This window comes from Corvus brachyrhynchos, unplaced genomic scaffold, assembly GCF_000691975.1.
Source record: "Corvus brachyrhynchos isolate BGI_N302 unplaced genomic scaffold, ASM69197v1 scaffold101, whole genome shotgun sequence".
In the NCBI taxonomy this organism is placed as follows: Eukaryota; Metazoa; Chordata; class Aves; order Passeriformes; family Corvidae; genus Corvus; species Corvus brachyrhynchos.
The window spans coordinates 19,253,418-19,261,893 of record NW_008237239.1 but is presented as its reverse complement, the minus strand read 5'-3'; the positions used below and the strand labels follow the sequence as shown (position 1 = coordinate 19,261,893).

General features: G+C 37.0%; 1 long non-coding RNA gene across 1 annotated transcript in view; it reads right to left on the bottom strand.

Moving 5' to 3' along the window:
• Positions 1-504: 504 nt before the first annotated feature.
• LOC108445625 overlaps positions 505-8,476 on the bottom strand; it is a 13,620-nt gene continuing 5,648 nt past the window's right edge. The window contains exons 2-3 of the long non-coding RNA XR_001860567.1: positions 1,871-1,988; positions 505-1,465 (exon numbers count right to left, since the gene is read on the bottom strand). This is a non-coding gene — a long non-coding RNA (uncharacterized LOC108445625). The remainder of the gene's footprint in view (positions 1,466-1,870; positions 1,989-8,476) is intronic.

Here is an 8,476-nt window from a genome sequence, read left to right as displayed (position 1 = left end):
TTATATCTGGAAACTCTACAGGGATCAGTTATCTATAGCTACCAGGTTCACATTCCTTTTTACTTTTTTTTCAGAATAGGGTAAATTTGAACAGTCTGAATAATTTAAGAGCACATTATCATTACAATTTAGAGGCAAACCAGAGGGGGGATGCACTATAGAATAGCCAATACTGACATCATGTCTCAGCAGTCTAGGTGGTAGCTTATTGATCTTACTGTACATAAGAGACCAGGACTTGATTTCCCAGATCACTAGTTGAGAATTGAAACACAGGGTAATTAGCAGCCAGTTTTCAGATCTCAGTTTACTGAGCAAGCAAGTTAGAATAGTTCTCTCCTGGGAAGATGGGAAAACAAGTGAGGGAAATCAGAGGAATAATTTCTGGATTGCATCTCAGGGAAAAACTAGCAAATCTGATTTACAGTGTCTGTGGCTGAATTTCTACAATTTATGGCACTAGGCAATACTTATTGTGAATGCCATAAACTTAAAAATTTCTACACTTGTGCCCTGACAAATGTGATTTCATGCAGCTGTAAGCATCTTTTGGGGGGCGGGGTTACTTTATCACACCAAGACAGATCAGAATTACTTATTTGTGTTGACTGAAGCAGTATGCCAGGATTCCTACCACCAAATATTCATGGGAATGTTTGACAGCTGCTGCCTGGCGAATTCCAACACAGTGATTCACTTCTTTGTTTTCCAGAGCTTCTCTGGGGCTGAAGTTTGCATGCCCAGGTTACACTTCACTGCCTGTGAAAATTCAGAGTGCCGTTTGGGAGCCCAGCCTTATTGAAGCTATTGGAAGTTTTGCCACTGACTCATCGGAGCCAGGAATTTGCCCACAGTTTACAGAATCATATCAGAAGACCTTTTGTTTCTTTGTTTGTTTGTTTTCTCTGTCTTATAAACCAAACCTGCCTGGTCCTTATAGTAAGCCACAAGACCAGTATGACCCTGCATGTTTAAAACCACAACTCATTACTACAAAGTTTGCCTTTACAAACAGAGAGATGTGCAAAAAGCATCTTCAAGCCAATTCTAACTGGTAGATTGACCCACCAATGATTGTATTTGCTGGATTCTCTGAAAATGAAGTCTATTAAATGCGAAAGTAATAAAATAAGGATATCATGTGCATCATTTTAGTGTTGTGATCTTTGGGTTTGGTGCTTGTTTTGGGATTTTAGGGAGGTTTTTTTTTCCCCTCAAGATGTATATTGGTATATCATTTGAGAGCAACTGTGAGTTACAGGAGGAAAAGTGTATTTTTGAAATGTTCTCAGATTATGAGATTTCTTGCACTGCCTTCTTGCTTATGCTCTTTACTTCTGAAGCTCTGCATCTCTGTAAATTCAGCCAATTATATTTTGATGCATAAACAGTTGCCTGATTGCTCTGCATCCTCATTTTCCTGTGTGATGGATTGAATGTATGGCAGCTGTCCCCAGAGGCCATCCTGAAAAGAAGATGTTGCAGATCATGAGTTTATCCAAGTGAATAAAACTGAAAATATCTCATAAGTACACAGAATTTTTTTTTTTTTTAATTTCTTGTTAGTAAAGAGAGATTAACATACAATAGTATCTGTCACATAGGGGAAACTTCTTAAAATACCTGAGCCCATTTTAAAAATGTGGAAGCTGGGACATGCATTGTGTACTGATAGCAGGGTGTCACCATGGACACCAACAGAGAAAAGTCAAATATGATGAAAGAGAGAAAAGAGAAAAAGAAGATGTAGTATCCATGACAACAAGTAGAAAAGAGTAAGACTTAAAAAAGTTTAAATCCCCATTCTTGTCTCTATTATTAAAATGAAATTTGCAAAGTTAGACACACATACAACATTATTTCTGTGTACCTGGATTTTGTGCAAGTAGTCGGTGTCAGGCAGGTACAGAGGAGGTTCGGATGGTGCATGGATGTCTCCTGTTGTTTTTGTGTATCCCTGGAGTGATTTGTGTGACACCAAACGGCAGCTGGATGGACAGTGGAGATCAGATCCAGTTATCTTTGTATGTACATATGCACATACATGAGCCTGTCTTCAGCCTGAGTGTCTGCTCTGGCACATTGCAAATGTGGGTAACTGCCTGTAAATTCAGTATGATCTGAAGTAAAACAATGTGGAATGAAGAGATGAGCTGAATGGACTAAGAAATGCTGTTTTCTTCTCATGTGACAGGAGCTTTCCTTTTGAAGCTGGAGTGTGCAGTTTGAAGCAAGTGCAAGGGACAGAAAGAGTGACAGAAAAAGCCCAGAGGAGACTGTACATTTATGTCTCTGTGAAATATTTTGAGCAGCCCTCCACACACACAAATGGGACTGGTTTGCATTTGCTTCATCATATTTGATTTTACCTTTTGGAGCTCTAGCATGTAGTCCATGTGATGTTGTAATGCCCTCCTGCAGGGTTTTGAGACTTGAACTGATGTAATGGTGAATGTATCATTGCAGAATTTATCTCCTAAAATGTAACTCTTCAGCAAAAGATGTTTTTGTACAAGTAGAAATAATGAGATTTTTCTATTTTTTTTTTTTTAACATTACACTCCATGTCATTGTAGAAATACTTAAAAATATTATTCAGTAAAGAAAGGTTACATTAAAATTTGCTGGTGTTGAATTCAGGAATATGCAGCAAACCTCCTAAAAACATTTGTGAAAGATGGGGTTCTCTTATGTTCAGTGAGAGCTTGCATCCTCAAACAGCATGGAACAAGAGAACATTTTTATTTAAATTCCAACTGTGTCCCTCCAAAACCTAGGTCCAGTATTTAAGTAGATTTAAGATACTGATTAGTACAATTTTCAGGATATTTTTTGATGTATTTTGTAGTCTAGGGCTTGTGTTCACATGAGCTTGCAAAAATGTTAATGAAAAACAATTTAGACTTTTTTTGTATACCAAAAGCCTTAATTTGGGAAAATATCTGCCAGTGTGATTTGAAATGTCCTGGAGAAGAAGAGTACTCCGTGGATGAATTTTGCATGGAGGGATTTTTGGGACAAGAAAATGAACATCCAGAATAAGCGGCTAAGCAGAGACAGAGGAGAATTGTTCAGGGACAAGAAATAGAAGGAACCTTTCTTTCCAATAACAGGCTTTTCCCTGTGTTTGGAATGGAGATGAAATTAACATGACTGTATTTGTGATCATGCTCCAGCACTGCTAATTAGATGAGGAGAGTTCCCAGAGGAGAGTGATTTTGGTTAACTGTTAAGGCAAGAGTGCAAACAGAGCAGAAAGCTTTCTTCTGAAAAGTGATGGGAAAGTTAGTTTGGTTTCTGTTCCACTTTGGACCCTAAGATCTGAAATGCATGGCAGCACCTCTTGGAAAAGGGAAGGAATAATTCAGCCTGGTGAAACAATAGAATTCTGTGCTTAAAAATAGCTTTCCACATTTCATATTTTAATTAGTGACTTAAAAGCAGACGGGTGTCAGACAAGCATGGAAGTGTAATTAGTACTAAAGGGAAAGCAGACGTGGAACACAGGAAATAATTTTATTCATCATCTTGGTTTGGAAAACTTTCCTGGTATCTAGAAAAATAGATGAGAAATATTTCTTCTTTGTTTTTATAAATAACACTTCTATCTTTTCTCTCTCTGTGATGTTCAATAATTTGCTAAAAGTTTTTCATATAGTGGGACAAAATCTCAGCAGCTGTAAATTATAATGTCTCTAACAACTTTATTACTGTAAATGCAGTTCACCCTATTGATTAATTTGTTGTTCTGTAAACAATCCCAGTTTATATGATTAAGAATACAATTTTTGAAAGGCAAACACATACACTTATGGCATGGATACAGTATATAGAATAGGTGTATTTTATTCCTTTGTGAATTCGCAGTTCCTTGTATTGCAAAACTTGACCTTGTCCCATGGCATTAGAAATCTAGTGGAAAAACCCATCCAAGAGCATATCTGAGGATGTGATCAAACTTCCTATTCTGGATGCAGCTGAGTAGCTTCCTAGATCACTGGCTTGGGTGGTTTCTTGCTGTCTCCTCTGTACCCTCTGTCTTTGTAAGGAGAATTTATCACCCTTTGGATCTGACAGCTTAACTATGCATCTGGTTCCCTCTCATCCCATCTGTGGTTTGTTGTGTTGCTTTTTTTTTTTAAACTCAGCCCCTTTGACAGAACTGGAGCAGGCAGAGACTCTGCTGCAATACCAGCTGACCTGCAGCAGTTGCCTTCTGAGAGGAGCAACAAGCACCCCCTCAAGAGGTTGAGCCGTAACCTCTTAACCCAGTATTTGTGACATGAGAGCTCTTTCTTTGGCTGAGTTCATGAAGGGAAGGGGGAACTGAAATGGTGTGATGTGTGTCCTCTGCGTTATGCAAAGTTTCGACACGTATCGTATTGCAGAGTGTAAGGCATAAGGATCAACCTCTAGACAAGTAATTCTGCATGCCAGAGTAATTCTTAGTTTGTGCTCTCCTAGGATAGTACAAAAGGGAACACAAGGCCTCAGCCAACTAATAAAAAAAAACCCCAAGCCCAAGCTAAAGAAAGGCTGCTGAAGCAAAATGTGTTTTGTATTCTCTTCTGCTGGCTCAGAGAAACAGATATAGACCTGCTGCTCCTATAAATGGGAAATGAAACTTAGGAAGCAAGTATCTTCAGGACAGCTGTAAGAAATGCAGTGTGAATGAGTTTGTGAGCTGGTTTGTATGAATTCTCTGGTGGGAATTCAAGCTACTATCCCTCCTAAATTTTCAAGTTATATCAATCATCAAAACCCCCAAACTCTTGGGTTTTCTCTATTTCTTCGGGGGGCAGGGAGAGAAGATGACTTTCTGTCAAAGTTGAATCCACACTGAAATAGGGAATTCTGCAATTAATTATCAAATTATATTGATTACCAAATATTATTTCCATGGTCCAGCAGGCATCTGCTGCAATTTGAAGGATTCAGGTTCAAGTACTATCTCTTGAGTACAAATGAATTTTGTAATTGATAAGATTCTTTCTTAGCTGATCTGTTCCATTTGGTCTGCATGCTTAAATAATACTTCCCTCTGTGGGTATCTTGTAAAAGTATTTATAACTGTTGTGTGAAACTGCAAACACTTTTGCAGTTTCACGCAGCAGTTACAAATACTTTTCCAGGATATATTTTTAAAAGTACTTCCCTCTTTTTTAGAACTTTTACTTTACTAGAAACTGGCAGGAATATAAAAAAATAGGAAAATGATAACTTAGTGTAGGGTTTAAAAACAAGAACCTCACCACAAACTTGCTGAAGTCACTGAAAATAATCCTTCTGCTTTTCAGCAATATTCATTATACATCTTGCAGTACCTCTGCAGCAGTTCACTTTTGTTCTTGCTGCTGTTTGACTACAGAGACGGACACAGTTTAGTGAGGTAGATATGTCAAAAGAGTGTAAAATTCATGTGTATTGGCAGTTATGTGGAGAATACAGATCATGGGCATTGAGTGACTTAAACATAACACTTCAGTGATCCAGAATTTGAGTGGTGTTCGCCCTGTGAAGAGGAGCAATTTTGCTCAGAGTTTTTAATGTGCTTCCATTTATCACTATCAAAGTATTTGCCATTTCTAAAAGAAATGGCTGTCACTACTCAAGCTTTGAAATCCAATCATTTATTAGAAACACTTTATTTTAATATCAATGATACGTACAACAGTGGATGTTCTGAAGGCAGCCAGTAACAACTGACTAATTATTTGAGTTATATCTTAGGAAGAAAGATTTGGTTAACGCAAGAGCATGAGAAGGATTTTTTGTTTTATTACCTGAAAACCATTAATTCCTCTACAGTTTCCTTTCTAATCAGAACACAGCATGGCTTCTGCTGAAAATAATAGATTTCTTTTAGGAAGTCTTGAAAGACAGCACTGAGAAATGCAAGAAATGATTACAAGACAGAATGGAGTGAGATTTATTTGGAAAACTGTCATATAGAGTATCAGCCTGTCTCCGAGGCAGGAACGTGTTTCAGGTAAATGATGTCATACATTCCAGAGCCACTTTTTCATTGTCAGGTATTACAAATGAGTCTCCTTCACAGTTTTCAATGGAAAAAAGAAATAATATCCCATGTATTGACACTTGCTTAAGAATATGAATGCTGAAAAACTGTGTTTTTCACAGGAAAGGCTGGGATACAGTGGGGCAGGCAAAGCTTCAGGACTCTCCCCTCCCCCATGAATGATTTTGTAAACAAGTGTTTCCTGTGTCAAAACAAACAATATCTGTCACTCATGTGGTAGTCAAATTCTTTATTTTCTGTTCATGTCACCATCCATATTTTTTTTGCCCATATTTTTAAACCCAGTTAAATATACCAGCTAATTGGCAATGAAACTGCCTTACCTTGCCAGGTATAATGGGCTTTTGGCTCTTACAACAACAATGAAAGTCAAGAAAAGCCCTCTGGGTTTTACAGTACCACAGCAGAGAAATCTTGTCTTTCAACCCATGAAAAAAAGGTCTATCACAACAGAAAAAAAACCCCTCTCTTACAACCCCTCAAGTTGCAAAGTAATTAATCCAAATGTATTCCAATAAATTAATTATAATATGCTAATACCAGCCATATAAATTTTTTTAAGTGAGGAAAACCATGAAGTATTTTAAATTTGATTCCTTTATGAAAGTACAACTATGCACACCTGTGCATTGAGGAGGTTATTTCAGGACCCAGGGTTAGAGGTGTAGAATGTGTTTGGTGTGATGTGCTGTGTAGCACGTGTGTAGAGATATAACAAGCTGAGCTCCTGCAAATTACTGTGCCCTGAGCAGAAAGGAAGTGACCTGATGAGGTTACTTCCAGTCTCAATCATCCTACGACCCTTGATAAAACCAAAGCTGAAACCCAAGAAATGTAGCTGAAAGAGGCCACATTATTCAGGGACAGAATATCTTTTACCAGTATTTCTCAGTGGCTGAGGTTTCAATATAGGCACCTCTTTCATCTTTGAAAGTTCAGTGGGAAAGTTTAACCTTTTACCAGGGTTTCACACAGAGTAGCCTGGAAATTGTGTAATATTTCCTAAAAAGTCTCAGACAAACTGTTCTTTCCTATTCAACAGAAGATAAAATTGTGGTACAAGAGAACTGTAATTTCAACACCAGATATATGGCATTTCTCTAAGCACTTGCTCCATCACTCCCTCTGAATTCAGCTCCACACATAAAAATTATCCACATGAATGAATTGATTTTGATGTTTGCTTTGTTATGAAACACGAAGGTATCCCAAATAACCTTCTATAACACAAATTCTAGCAAGTGTGGGAGAGGAAAAATGGAGCTTAGTCCAAGAAAGTCATATAAGTATTGACAAGGTAAATTTTTGTGTAAAATCCTTACATTTACAATAATGGTAAAATTTCTATTTGCTTCATTGAAAGTACAATTTCATCCGTGTTTGTAGAGAAAGTTCTTATATTTAAAGTGCTCCCTATAAGTATTCTTTAAGATTACTTAAAGACTCCATTAACACTGGGAATGTAGCAGACACATCTTGACTTGGTACAGAAAGCATCTACCGAGGATTCATTTATCCAGATTAAGCTTTTGTTCAAGATGACTTTAATATTTTCTGAAAACTTGAATTTCTAAAAGTTAAAAGCTCTACTTTAAAAAGCAGCTCAAGTGTACAAAAGGTGAAGCCACTCAGGTTTGCTCAAAAAATGTTTGCTTTAGGAAAATTCACCTTTGGGTATGAATTCCCATGGTAAAAAATACTTGAGACTACCAACTCACCAGATAATTTTTTTTTTAGCTTACACTTTTCTTTCCTTTTAGCATATCTGCACTGAGATTTTTTTTTTCTTTTAAAAAAGATATCAGCAGAGAGATAAGAGCTAAATTGAAGAGGAGGTTTGAACATTATCATTTGAGAGGTTAGAAAGAGAACATATGGTGTTACCTCAGCTAACAGCACTTTTCCACCAGGATTTTTATCCTGTCTGTTAAAACCTTTCTGCATGTGTGTGTTTCAGTTCTTTGCAACACTGATACTGTTTACCTTTTTTTTGAGTTACACTTCCAAATAAAGTGGGAAAAATATTGACTCTTTTTCCTTCCTCCAATTACAAATAAACTTGAGCCCCTCCCAAGAGACAACTTCTCTCTCCAATGAATTTTAAATCAAATCTGCCTCTGAAAACACAGCACAGATGTACCAGGAACACTTTTTCTTGTTTGCTGTTGTTTTGTATTCACTCTTCATATGAAGGGGTTTAGCTTCAATGAGACATTGAGGACAAATTATATTTAGTTTCACTTTTAGAATATAAATTGTGTTATTTTTCAGTGAATCAAAACAAAATCAAGCCAGAAGTTCTAGCAAATAATTCCAGTTTATGACAGTTAATTACAGAAAGCAAAATACTGAGGAGTTTTTTGTAGACAAAACAGAAAAAATTCAGGTAAAAAAGTGTCATTTACGAAAGTAGGAATTACTGCAACAACTCTTTCC